Source organism: Globicephala melas, chromosome 7, assembly GCF_963455315.2.
Source record: "Globicephala melas chromosome 7, mGloMel1.2, whole genome shotgun sequence".
Lineage (NCBI taxonomy): Eukaryota > Metazoa > Chordata > Mammalia > Artiodactyla > Delphinidae > Globicephala > Globicephala melas.
Window position 1 is genome coordinate 16819990 of NC_083320.1, and position 12216 is coordinate 16832205.

Here is a 12216-nt window from a genome sequence, read left to right on the forward strand (position 1 = left end):
TCTCTGATTTTTCCAGTTAAGAGAAAAAGAATCTAGCTTAGTAAGTTGGCCTCTTAACATAACAAAGAGAAAATTTTAAATAAATAAATAGGGACAAAGCCACAGAAAGCTATCCTGAGAACGTTATGCAAATAAGTCCTGAGGAAGGAGCTCAGGATTGTAAAAGTGAAGTAGAATCTAGAAAAGAGAATCTGACACTGTATTGTAACCCCAATTGTTTCCCTTTCGAAGCTCCCCTGGAGCAGCTACTCTAGTTTTCTTCCTGCTCGAGGCCTTTGCACAAGCTGTTCCTCTGCCAGGAAGTCCATCCCTACTTTGCCCTAATAACCCCCTCTTCCTGGAGGCCTCCTTGACCAACCTTTCTAGGATGGCAAACAGCACCCCAACACTTCCACCTCTATTCTCTCCTGGAATCCCCATCACAACACTCACCACAATGTCCTAAGTAATAATGCCTGGGTATCTCTTTTCTGTCTGTCTCCTCCTCAAAGACATGATCTCTAAGAAGGTGGAACCAAGCCTGTCTTAGCCGCCATATATTCCCAATATAAGATGAGCACATGCTATTCATTGAATGAGTGGATGAGTGAATAAGGACATATAGCAAAACCTAGGAAAGATTCACAGATTTCAAAAAAAGCATGGGCTGAATGTTGAAGACAGGCTGGGGGTATGTCAGGTGGACCCTGGGAAAATACTGATCTACAAAGCCAAGAATACTACAAAATGTGATTAAAAAAAATCTTACTAGGAGGTTCCAAATCCATCAACAGTACTATCAGAAGCAAAAGAATATTCCAGAGACCTTAGTATTCTCAGGAGTGTGTCCACTTTGACCTACCTCCCTGGAAATCCTCCGGAACAAGAACTTGTCAAGAAGAGGAAATAGCAGGACACTAATCATTTTGAATCCCTTACTTTGTGCCAGGCATGGTGAAGCAGTTTATACGTGGGATCAGTTCTTTCCCACAGGCAGATTTGTGAATTAGGGATTTGTGGTGCTCTTTTAGACTGGAGCTTACAGATGTCACCAGTTTGCTTAAGGGGAAACAGTGTTCAAGGGTAGAGCAAGGATTCTAACCCAGATTTATTTCTGACTCCAGGGCCTGTAGTTTTTTTCTAGACACCACCCTCCTTATTAAAGATCTTCCAGTGTAGCTGCTGATTTTCTAAGTCTTCTGAGATGGCACAAGTTATTCTTAGAGTTCTAAAGCTGCCCTAGGGCAGTGTGGGCACGTATGTGCTTGCAAATGCACATATGGGCAAATATGTGTGTGTTCGTCTATTTCTAAACAATGCTGGGTGGGTAAATGGGACAAATATTTGGAATAACTTTGCCATCTCAACTATGTTACCCTCCTGTGAAAGAAAAGAGGTGGAATTTTAATACCTTCTGATGCAGTAATAAAATTGATAGTACATTTATTTACCCAGTGTGGAGTAGACCATGAATCATGTATCAGACGATGTGACTGGACTCACAGTAGCAATACTGGTAGCTGCAATGTCTTTCCATTTGATTATACTTGCACTCTAATAGAATAAAGGGTTTTCCTTAATTATGTTTTTCAATATTGTTTGGATTTGCCTACTGCCAGTACCCTGATTATCTGTGGGTAGAGTATTTTAGTGTGGATTTCAAGTTTATTCAAGTGGCTTCCAAATTTATGAATGATGTCCACTCTACAAGGAGGGCTCTGTTGACATCTCAGCTCCTTCTGTTTAGTTTATTGCCCAATCTCCCTTGAAACTCAAACACTGGTCATCTTCACCTAATCCAGGAAGGTCTCAGACAGGGTGAACACTTGCATCAGTCTGAGAGTGGTCTGTTGATTCATAATGTGGAAGAATTTCCACATTGGACTTGAGGAGGAGGGCAAGCTGGGGAAACTGGACAGCTTCCCAGACATTTTTTTCTCTTTCTCTCTCTCTCTCTCTCTCTCTCTTTTTTTTTTTTTTTGACAGCTGTGGCCTTATTATACTACTTGAAGTGATTAACTAAAGAGTGGCAGATATGCCTTCATTCACATGTAAGAGCAAAACATAATTAAATGTCAAATGTAAATCAATGCATTACTTGTCTTTCTGGATTATTCATGTCTCTACTTATCTTCAGCAAAGAAAATAATTGTGTTTGGACTCAATAGCATGATACATAAAGGATCGCCTGACCATCTGTCATGAATGCCACATACATAGACTATACCATGCTCTGTCCTGGTTTTGCAAATGCAGTCGGTTGACCAATTCAGTTTCCAAGCTTAGGGCTGGAGCAGCTCACACTGAGTGGTGAGGTCCTGTGACTCAAGAGGTGAAGAACGGGCTTACCACTTCAGAGGAAACTTCAGGCTACTCCTCCCTCAGGGCTTCTGTTCCTCAAGGACAGCAACACCTCAGCCGCCTGCTGGTTGAAGGCCAGAGAGCCACTAAGAGGAACTAATGACTGGGCAAGCTTGCACTCACTCATGTTTACAGCAAATTCCTCCACAGACCTCCCAACCTCGGCTGCAGGCTCAGCGTGTTTAATTATTTACATGATAATGGATGGGCTAGGAATTGTTTGCCCTTCAAACAGCTCACCGAGGACAGCAACTGTGTCTCCTGGTTTCATTTGTGGGTTCTTTCCCGTGAGGAGGAAGGCATTTCATTCAATTTTACTGGAGACAGAAAGGTAGGGAAAGTGCTGCATTAGCACAAGTCCCAAATGGCTTCCATTTTGAATTAAAAAAATACGCCGACTTCTGGGTTCCTTATGCTTCCCACAAGCTCCCTATGTACAGGAACCATGGAAGAGACCCAAGTCACAATTAATCCTTTTCTGGGTAACATGGGGAGTCCCTCCCTTTTCTGTTGTCAGGATGACTTGGGTTAAGAAGGAAGTGATTCTGGAGTCCAACACCTGGGCTTGAATCCCAGATCTGCTGTTTCATCGCTATATGTTTTTGGATATATTTCTTAATCACCGTGTTCTTCTTTTTCTCCATCTGTAACAGTGCCATCCCCTCCTGGGGTTGTGGTGAGGACGAAATGAGTTAGTACATGTCTGTACAGGTATGCCTGGTAGTGTCCAGCTCTGCTTGGTGAGTTTTCTGTTCCTCAAAGCCAAATGCATTCCAAACTGATAGAGAAATTCAAGTGCAATAACAATTTTCTATTCTGCCTTTTCATTTAAGAGTTTATCATCATCACTTACAGAGGTGCCTCCAAATTTAAAGTTCTCTGTAGGGTGGAAATGAGAGTCTTCAAGTAATTTTCAACATTTAAAAAAGCCTAGTGATATTATTATGTTTCACTGAACTGAATTAAGAATCTATTTTTTTGCTTTTGTTAGGAATTCTAGCAAAGTAGCTTGTCTCGGTTTGATCATAAAGGTATGAATCTTGCAATTCTATGTCTTTGAGTATTTCTTAAACGAGTAAAAGTAATGAAAGGCATTCTTTTCAAGTAAATAGGACTTTCTAAACTTTGGGATTTAGATGGGGAAAATTGTAAATCCTCCTTGGTAAGAAAGCAGTTTGGAAACTTCTGTTATACTATTATGACATATTGCCATAATCTTCATGACTTTATTATGAACTTATCACATAGTCATTTAATTAGCAATTTTGACATAAAAGTTTTTACCTTTTTTTAAGTAAGTTTTTTTCATGGTTGTAAAATAAAGACAACTGCAGAAGAAAATGTATAAAACAAGAGGAAGTATGTTGAAGAAACTAAAATCGTCTAGTAATTGGGCCTCTGTGAAATCATCTTTATTAAAATGTCCTTCTGATATTTGCTTTTTGATACACAAATACGTATATGTGTGTATGTCTGTGTACATGTATGCATCTGTGTATGTGTACTTGTTAAATTCAGATTATTATTAATGATCTACTCATTTTTCACTTAACATCACAAATATTTTCTCATATCATTAAAGATTTAGAAAATATTGTGTTTAATGATTCTATAGTTACCCCTTATTTTATTTACCAAATCTGTAGAGTTGGACGTTTACCTGGTTTCTAGTCCATTTGTTCTTTTGGCAAAATAGTTAAGAGCATGATTTCTGCAGATAGGCTGCCTGAGTTCAGATTCCGTTTATACTTTTTCCAGGCTGTGTGACCTTGGTTAATCAATTTAGTTGTCAATGCCTCAGTTTCCTTGCCTATAAAATGGGGACAATGATAATACATATCTCATGAAGCTTTGTGAGGACTAAATTAGTCGATTTGTACAAAGCATTTAGAAAAAGGCATGTAATAAGCACTCCATCAATGTCATCTATTGTAGTTATTGTTGTGGTTGTTATAAACAACGCTTTGAGAAATAAAATCCAAATTTTAGCTTTGATTTATGATTATGTCCTTAGGATACATTATTAGAAAGATTATTAGTGGAGCAAAGGTCTTAGGTGTCATTTTTCCAATTTGTGCACTTTAATTCATGCACAGCTTTAGGAGGAGCCAGCTGTACCTGTTTGTAAATCATTGCAAATATTTTTACTTTTACTTTGAGAGACGTGGAGAGCCACTGAAAGGTTCTGAGCAGAAATGAGATATGATCCGGTATATGATTTTGGAAGTCCAATGTGCTATCCATTGTGCCAGAGAGCCAGTAAGTATATGATATTAAGAGATCACTCTGGCTAACCATGGGGTCCAATGGCAGATCCAATGGTGGAAGACCAGAACAGAGTCTACTAGAGTAGTCCAGGTGAGAGGTGATGGGGATTTGTACTGGAGTCGGTGTGGTGAGTCAGAGAAGGTGAGATTCCGGATATATTTTAACATGTAAAGCCATCAGGATCTGCTGGTTGGCTATGGGATGTAAAGAAAGAGGAGAAACAAGAATCCATTCAAGACTTTTGACTGGAGCCATTGGAAAGATGGAGTTGCCATCAAGTGAGATGAGGAAAGCTGTGGATGGACCAGATTTTGGGGTGAAGATATGGTGCTCATATTTGAAATTCTTGGGTTTAAAATGTTTATTAAACCTCTAAGAGGAGATGTCTAGTAAGAGTATTTGTAGCTGAGTCTGTTTTGGGGACTCATTGTATAATTGATAATCCTCCAAATAAACTTTCAAGTTTGTGAAAAGATACATAATAAAAATGTACTAATTTGAACTTTACATATGTGTTATTAAAACCCAATAATTATTGCACCAATTGTTTTGTACTTAGAACAATAAAATATTTTAATCATTGACATTGTTTAGAATTGCTGGTTCACAGTAACAATAAACAGCAGACTATCTTTTGTTCAGTCTTATTATTATTTTAACATCTTTATTGGAGTATAATTGCTTTATAATGGTGTGTTAGTCTGCTGTATAACAAAGTAAATCAGCTATACATATACATATATCCCCACATCTCCTCCCTCTTGCGTCTCCCTCTCACCCTCCCTATCACACCCCTCTAGGTGGTCACAAAGCACTGAGCTGATTTCCCCGTGCTATGCGGCTGCTTCCCACTAGCTATTTATTTTACATTTGGGAGTGTGTATATGTCAATGGATTTTAAATCCTCCCTCGTATCTTTAACACTCTGACAAGATTGCTCCCACTGCCCCTGCACCTTTGGAACACTGTTGTTTGTAAGGATTCACCTTGCAGGCTCTACCAAAAGCTGAATTTATGGTGAAGTTAATGAAACTTAAGCTGCAGGGCCTGGAAGGGGAAAAGAAAAAGAGAAATAAAAGTAAAGTGTATTAACAACACCTTCTCTTCCTATCAGGTCTCAATAGACAATGTAGGGATATGGCTGAGGGGAAACTGATTTGCGAGAGTGTCAGTTTGGTGTTGCTGGAATATATTTAGAAATTCATAGTTATTTCTTGTGTAGGCATGTTTATGCAAATGCCCTGCATTGTAATAGCCAGGGTTATAATTCACTGACTCACCTGCTATTGTGATGCCATAATGTAGTGACAGAAGATTCTCATATCCTGGTTCTCAGTAGGGACCCTAAAGGGGAAACAGTATGTGAAGGGTACAGGACCAGAAGTTAGTCTGTAAAAAAAAAAAAATTCCCTCTCATCATTTATGTAACATTTTAATGGAGAATTCAATCTTTATTGATACCTACTCAAAAATAAAAATTCTATCCTGACAGGAATTCACTCAATAATGCACCATATATAATTATAAATGAGCCATAAAATGCAATTCTTTTCATATTTTTTATGACTTCAATAGAAATTATTCCACCACCAAAAAGCAAGTTGTAATACATATTTTTCTCAAGTCATATAAAAGGAAGAAAGGAATTTCCTATTGCAATAATGAGTAGACTTGTGGATTGTTTGATAATTCAATTAATGATGAGAAATAAGTAATATAAACACATTGGAAAAAATTTAAATTTCTTGTTGATGTGATATAAAATACTGACATGGATAACTTAAAGTTCAGATATTCCACTACTGCCTGAAATCAACAGCAAATAGGTTAGTCAGTGTTATCAATTAAAGAGTATTTAAGATTTGTCATTGAGCAAGACAATTTGAAATACCCTGGAATGTTAAGCTTTCATACATGAAAGAAATTTGGCAATATGTAATCCTACAAACTTATATGACGTTCTCAATGAAATGTTTTAGAGATGAATTTCACTTTTTAAACTAAGAATACTACAGACAAATTTTGGTCAACCATAGTAGATCCAACTACATATTATTTTTATTCTCTCTATGAAACATAATAAAAATGACTGCCATATGAAGAAGCAATAAAAAAACATACAGCCAAAGTTATAGGGGAAAATCTTATAGATGTGCACCAGACAGCAATGTAACAAAAATATTATAATATTTTTCTTGGTTTTTATAATGTTCGTGTTAATTTCCACCATTTAAAATTTTATACTTTGTTTTATTTTTCACTTAAATTAATATTAACCTTTGTACCTGATTTTGTACTGATAATACTGCATCCTTCTCCCCCACCCTTTTATTTTCCTTAAAGAAAGCCCTTAAAATTGTCTATGCTTCAGAAGTTCTGTCTCTTTGAAAAATTTTTATTGAAATATAGCTGATTTAACATGTGTTAGTTTCAGGTATACAGTAAAGTGATTCTTTTATACATATATATAAGTATATATATTCTTTTTTTATATTTTCTTCCATTATAAGTTATTACAAAACACTGAGTATAGTTCCCTGTGCTATATAGTAAGTCCTTGTTGGTTATCCATTTTATATATAGTAGAGTGTATATTTTAATCCCAAACTCCTAATTTATCTTTTTCCCCCCCTCCTCCCCTTTTGTAACCATAGGTTTGTTTTCTATATCTGTGGGTCTATTTCTGTTTTGTAAATAAGTTCATTTGTATCCTTTTTTTAGATTCCATATATAAGTGATATCATGCTATTTGTCTTCCTCTGCCTGGCTTATTTCACTTAGTATGATAATCTCTAGGTCCATCCATGTGGCTGCAAATGGCATTATTTCATTCTTTTTTATTCCCGAGTAGTGTTCTATATATATACACACACACATGTATATATGTATATATACTACATCTTGAAAGGTGTTTGCTTGTTGTTAAGGAGATTCATTTAATCATAAAAGAGTCCTCATGATCCCAGCTACTCAAGCTGGTGGTCAGTGCATCTGGTTTCAAAGAATAAAACAAGAAGGGTTTTCACACAGATTCCATAAGCACATCTGTTTTTTCTAAACCGGATTAAAATGTTTGCTCTTCATAACTGCTGTGATAGTTTTCTTCTCTGATCACTTATCTTTCTTCCTCTCAATGACAATCATTGCTTCCAGCATTGTTTTTGTCCTCATTAATGGAAATATGGTCATGTATGGATCACACTGAAACTCAGAAAACTCCACTCTTGGACCAAACGAATCAGTGAGGCATTGAACTGCCCAGGGTCATCCTGAGGATTTCAAAACAGAGGCAGCAAAAGCCAGCACCTGGCTATATTATATTAAACCCAAAGACGTCTTTGGGTCTTTTAACTGTCTGAAAGTTCCTTGAGTATCATATAAGTAGAAATAAATTCTGGCTGCTAAAAAAAAAAGAAAAAAAAATGTCGATGCTTCAAAACCCAGATCTGCCTCCGCCACCATCTTGTCGTGAGGCAGTGTCATCAGAATCCACAAGATTAGAGGGAAGCAGGGATTGAGTTGTGCTCTCAGAGTCTTCTGTGGCTTTAGTGAAGTGAGGAAGGTATCCAGAAGTTCCTGTGTTCTCTGGGTGTTGACTGGTGAGCTTGCCGATGAGGGGGCTATGGTGGGGAGAGGTGGCCGAGGCTCTCAGTGCAGACCACTTGGTCCAAGGATGGTGCAGGACTCACAGACTCACCTGGGAGACCATGGCACTAGGTAGCACAGAAGTGGGATCCAGTCACCCAGGGCTGGTGGCTGATGGTCCTCAGACCTTAGAGGAGAGAACCAGGTCCAGATCATGTGTCCCTCTGCCATCTACCATCACCAGTCCCTGCTCCACGTGACCATATCCAGCCCCCTTCCCCAAACCCCAGGCGCCATTTTGGAGAGGACTGCAGGGATGAAAAGAAACTTGACCATGGGAATAAAGATGCAGACCTACTAGAGAATGGACTTGAGGATACAGGGAGGGGGAAGGGTAAGCTGGGACAAACTGAGAGAGTGGCATGGACATATATACACTACCAAACGTAAAATAGATAGCTAGTGGGAAGCAGCCGCATAGAACAGGAAGATCAGCTTGGTGCTTTGTGACCACCTAGAGGGGTGGGATAGGGAGGGTGGGAGGGAGGGAGACGCAAGAGGGAGGAGATATGGGGATATATGTATACATAGAGCTGATTCACTTTGTTATACAGCAGAAACAAACACACCATTGTAAAGCAATTATACTCCAATAAAGATGTAAAAAGAAACTTGAAAAAATGAACATTTACCCATTGCTTGAAGAAACAGTGTAAACTGCTGACTTGCACTACATCTAGGGTGCTCTTCCCAACTTCTCCGTATGTATAGATGGCTTTGTGAGAGATTAGTGACCCAACTGAGGCGTGAAGGCACTCATTTCCTTTGTACATCCGAGTGAAGTGTGAGTAAGCTTGCAACCCTGCCTTACTGTCCAAGAACAACCTTGCCACTCCCCGTGGAGGTCAATAAGGAAAGAATTAGTAGAACAGCTACATGGGGAATGTGGATCGTCTGAGATTTTCACCTACTCCTAACTGGCCACCTTATCCTAGCAGGAATGGCTTCTGCCTTCCAGTGTCATGCCAGAGAATGAGGCCAGGGCTGCAAGTGTTCCTCCTGTAATGCATCGTCTGTTTCAGAGAAGGGGATTGTGATTTGCCTCGCAGAGGATCTCAGCAGTACTTGACTGGCCCAGAGGTAAATAGGGGTTAAGTTACTTAACCCTGTAACCCACGAAAGTCAGTGGGGGCAGGGCAGATGGGCCAAGCAACTTGGCACAGAGCTGACCTGTCATCTACTCCCTTTCCAGGATAGTTTTCCTGGGTGACACAGGTGCCAATGAAAGTATGCATAATGAAGGTCACTCTTGGCTTCTAGTCTGGACTCATCATCCCGCCCCCATCCCACCCGACCTTCCTCCCCATCTGCACCACAGCCAAGAGATATCCTGCAGCTTGACTGAAACAGACACTAAATCAGACCCAAGCTGCATAAACACGACGCCGCAGGATGCAGCAGGTACTGTCAAATGTCCAAGTGTTAACATCGGAGAGATTATGAGAAATTCCTTTCTGATTTAAGCAAGTTCTTTTTATGGAAGCCAATGCATTTCAATTAAATGTGCAAAACTGCCAGAGCCTGTAGGACATATAAAATAAGGTAGACTAATAAAGTCATAAGGTATGTTAGTAAAATCCAAGGTGTTTGTGTGAAGGAAATCAATGATTCAAAGAACTCACACTTCTGTTGTCTCTGAAGGGGAGGAATGTTTCAATAGGTGTGAGTGAGTCACTTCAAATACAAGTCCAGACTTTCCAGAATTTTATGTGCATAAGTGCGATGTTATTGCAGGAGTTCTCACAAAGAAGAATGATGATGAGGCCCATTCACTTTCTCAGAAGATTTATGGAACAATTAATCAATTCAGACCAATGTATTTAATTTACCATGCGTGGTACCCAAACAACATTAATGACCAAAGAAGGGGGATTCCTGGTTAGTCACACTCAGCTCATTTAAAGAGCTTAGATGCCACCTCCCAGGTGAACAAGGGGTTTCTCTAAAAGAAATAGCTCTATTTTACACAGAGCACCCCCACATTACAGCATTTAGCTTCAACATTTGTGAGATAAACTCTTAATGCTGTTTGGCTTCCAAGTTAACCTCAGGGTGACTCTCCTTTAGACATAAAAATCTTTGCTGGCTATTTTCTTCCCTCCTAAACTCCCCTAGGTTAGACAAACAGTTTAGTTTGAAAAAAAGGTAAAGAAAAATAAAGAAATCCCTTAAGGCAGCTTATGGAAGTTTCATGCTTAGTGTAAATAAAGGACAAAATACAAATGGAGAACTAGAGGGAGAGGGGCAGTGAGGGTTCAGAGGCTAACAAAAGCCAGCAGCCCCAAACCAAACAAAGAAAGTTCTTTTGTTCCAGTCCCATTAAAGTCAGTTTTTGCACAATCTTTTTCTTCTCTTATTGTACATAAAACTGATGGCAAATATATATTTTAAAACAACCTGTGTTTTGACGATGCTTGTGTAGTGTCTGTATGTGTGGCGCGGGAGTCTTGCTGAAGGTAAGAAATCTGGTTCATGGGGAAAATGCAGGTGGGCAGGTTGGTCTGGGCAAGCAACTGTCCAATGAGGATGCTGCAGCCAAAAGGTCTACCTCCTGCTGCTTCTCCTCTCCGACAGCTCCCGGCTTGATATTTCCTCCTCTGTCTGCTAAAGGAAACACCCTCAAGATAAACTCAAGAACTGCCAGAACTGACACCTCCTGTAGCAGTTAAGTTTGGGGAAGCCATGAGATGCCAAACTCAGAGTGAATTCTTCCAGGATTTCTTTATTTGTGTGCTCATGGATTCTTGCCTCAGACATCCAAAGATGCCTTTTTATGGAGCTAAAGACTTACACATAGTATCTGTAGGAGTAATTGGGAGAACATAACCTCTGGGAAGGGGAGAAGAAGATTTTATATTTTAAAGGTCTAAAGTGAGCAGGGTTAATTTGAAAGTTTTGAACGGTGCTGAATGATGGGAATCTGGCTCAGGCCAGAGGCTGCTTACTCCAAGAAAAAGGCTGGCTTTCCTAAGCCTATTCTTTGGGGTTTATTGCTATGTGATTTTTTTTTTTCTTTTCTGTAATCTCTTCAACAAAATGGGGATCAGAAAAGGAAAAGGAAACCTTCACAACGCAAACTGGCCCCTGGGAGCCAGGACTGATTAATGGACAATTTTATGGCTCATTTGTAAAAAGGGAAATTCTAACAGAGCTCTCTGTTTACTTTGCTCCTACGATTCATATCAAAAAGACAGAAGGCAGAGATGTGGGAGGGTGGGGAGCATTTTTAGATCTTCCAACCCTCGATAGCTCGGCTAAAGAGAGCAAATAGATGACGGGCATCAGAGCATTAATGAGTCCAAATTACCTGGGGATTTGTTACAAATAATGATTGTCACTAAATGACAAAATTCCAGCACATTTTTCGTGTTCCTTCTTTGGTAGTGTAAACTCAAGTTCAGATGAAACATTGGAAGCTTAAGGCTGGATTGCTGTTTTGTCTTCCTCTCCCACAGCGAGCGCTGTTATCGCAACGGTGGCTTACAGACTTATCAAGCCTGGAACATTTATAAGTGCAACTGTGTATGTGTGTATATGTGTGCAGAGGTGTGCATGAGTGTGTGAGTATGCTTGTGCATGCAGATATGTTAAATCTTTGTTAAGCTGGATTGATTCTCTCTACTCAGCCCATCATAGTTCAGTCCAAGGACAAGGGCTGTCCGCCTCATCCATACATGAATGAGTGTTATGCTGGTTCTGGGTCTTCTAAGTGCAAATTTCAGAAAGGACTAGTTTAGGTGCTAGAGATGGGTACTCCCCACCTAGTAATGCAGGCCTGGCTTGAATTATATTTAAATCTGTGTTTTTGGAGCTCAGTCTTGCTAAGTAGTTACTCTATGTTCTTTCTCTAATTCAGGCAAAGTGATAAAAACCTCAAAACTCATAAAATAATAATCCAGATACAACTAACTCGAATGCACAGAAGCTGCATAGTTTTACCCTGCAGGCTACACCAGGGCAGGT